Source organism: Protobothrops mucrosquamatus, unplaced genomic scaffold (genome assembly GCF_001527695.2).
Source record: "Protobothrops mucrosquamatus isolate PMUCROS unplaced genomic scaffold, P.Mucros_1.0 scaffold127, whole genome shotgun sequence".
NCBI classification, from domain to species: Eukaryota; Metazoa; Chordata; class Lepidosauria; order Squamata; family Viperidae; genus Protobothrops; species Protobothrops mucrosquamatus.
The window spans coordinates 469,832-472,158 of NW_015386494.1; positions in this window are offsets into that span (position 1 = coordinate 469,832).

Here is a 2,327-nt window from a genome sequence, read left to right on the forward strand (position 1 = left end):
ACCGTTTTAAGCAAGCTCGCCTATATAAATAAATACAAATAAATAAATAAGTAAGTAAGTAAGTAAATAAATAAATGCCAAAGGGCACTTTTGCTGCTAACCCGGGAATAACTAAAATATCTTTATGTCTAAAGTGGCTGGGCGTAAATGGCCGGTGGCTTTGTCGCCGACTCCGTACCGGCTCAGAAAGATCTTTTGGCTCCCCATTGGAAAGGCCCTCGTGGAAGAGGCAAGCGAAGAGGAGCGAAGTCGGTGCCCGCCTGAGTGTTCGCCCCCTTCAGAGTAGAAACCGGCGCCTTGATGAGGCTTCGGGGCTGGGCGAGAGGGGAGCTCTGGCGCGCCGATGTACCGGCGGCCACTTCCGAGGCCAGAGCGCCCGAGCGTCGTCTTTCCCCTTGAACCGGACAGCCGCTGGAAACGAGCGCCGTCGAATCAACGGGAGTGACTTCCGAAGTTCGAGGCGCACCCGGGGCTGCTGGGTTAGGCTTAGGGAAGAACCTCTGGGCGCGTGTCGAGAAAGAGGTTTCGCTCAGGGGACGGCATGCGAGTAACAGGGCGTCCCAACCAGGTTCCGTCAACGGTGAGCCCCCCCTTTTTATTTTATTTTTTTTAGCGGGGCTTCCCTCCCTGGAAGTTGGACCTCACAGCCGCGAATGAAGCTTTGCGTCTGTTGCGCCGGCTGGAGTTTTTGGTTTCCTCGCGAGGCAACTTTTACAACTTACTTCTAATCTGACTCTGAATCCAAAGATCTCCGTTAGAAAGCCGACGCTCGGGCGGCGGGAGGGGGGGAGTCGGTATTGTTGTTTTCCAGGGGATAATATTTTGTAAGAATGTATTGGTAGCATCTCTTTTTAATCGAGTGGATTCAAACAATTTAGTCAACCTAAGAAATTAAGAACTTTTGTTTTCCTTTCGGTTATTTCGCAGGTTGGCGATTTCAGGATTGTCTCCTTAAGGCGAATAAAAATTTAAAATCCCCCAAACAAAAACTAATAGGAAGATAATAGAATTGATGCTACTATTATTGGTGATGGACCAGATCTACGTTATAGGCAGAAATTAGGTAGAAAAGTTACTTATATTAATAGCATATTTAATCACTTTAATACCTACTTATACACAGAGATTATACAAGGGTGTCTTCAGCATATGTATCTCAATACAAATAAAAAATATATATTTTTAAATCGTTCTTATTTTATTTCTGTTAAGAACGCAAACATCTTAATGTACTCTAATTGCGTAATCAAAATACAGTAAAATATTAATCATTGCTATAATAATACTCTAATAGTAGGTCAAAGTAATAATACTTAGCAGTAGATATAGTATATATATTAGTTTTCGGTGGGTTTTTGTATTGTTTTATTTATATATAGGAAAAAAGAAAGAAAAAACAAAACCACACCTTTTAATCATACCCAGGTGTTTGTGTTTTTTTGTTTTTTCCCCAAACAAGGCTTTTCAATTTATGCCATATAAGAACAAAGAATTTCCAATGTTTTCAAAACTTTTTTCTTTCCCCTCTGCATTTTCTTTGGAGTATTGATTAGACTGGAGATTTGGTCCTAGAATATGTTCCGTCCGGGTGAATTATTAATACGTTTTTATGAAATTTGAGCCAATTTTACTCTTCCATTTGGATTCACACGTCTACACTGGAATGTACTTATTTTGACTAAAATGACCAAACTATCGCCATCGATCCTCCAAAATCGAGCAGTCTTGCACAGCCATTCAAATATACAGCAGTGGCGGGGACAGAATTATTTTGAATGTTAAAATCACAACCAAGGAGATGAGTTTCATCCTAATCAATCAAGCTGATCTCCAAATCAAGTCAGGCAAAAGTGTTTGAATTTCATTCTGTAGACAGGCTCGTATTTTCAATTAGTTGCAATAGTGCTTACTTGTAAGTGCTTTGATTGGAAGAGAATTTGATTTCCAGCTAAGAGAGCCTAGACTTTTCAGCAAAAGCCTATTGATTTCCCTTGATGGGAACATGCACGTCGCGAGGTCACTCCAGCTGCCTTTCCTTGGGGCAGCCCGTATCGTGGCTTCAGCAAAGTACACCAACTGCTCTCACTGCGAGAAGGGCGGGCGTCTCGGGTGGAATTAACTTCCACGGAAAGGAGTCTGGGGATGTACGTTGCTTCTAGGAGGTGATTTTGAGTAATAAGCCGGTCTCCTTCGGGGTCCTCCGCCCGATCTCCCAATTCAGCCAGCCAGATTGTGCCCTTCGGAAGGAAGGCATACATAAAGCAAGCGGGTGTTTACAAAGTTGAAGACTGACTGGATCTACCTGCGCATCTCCTGCGAAACCCAGG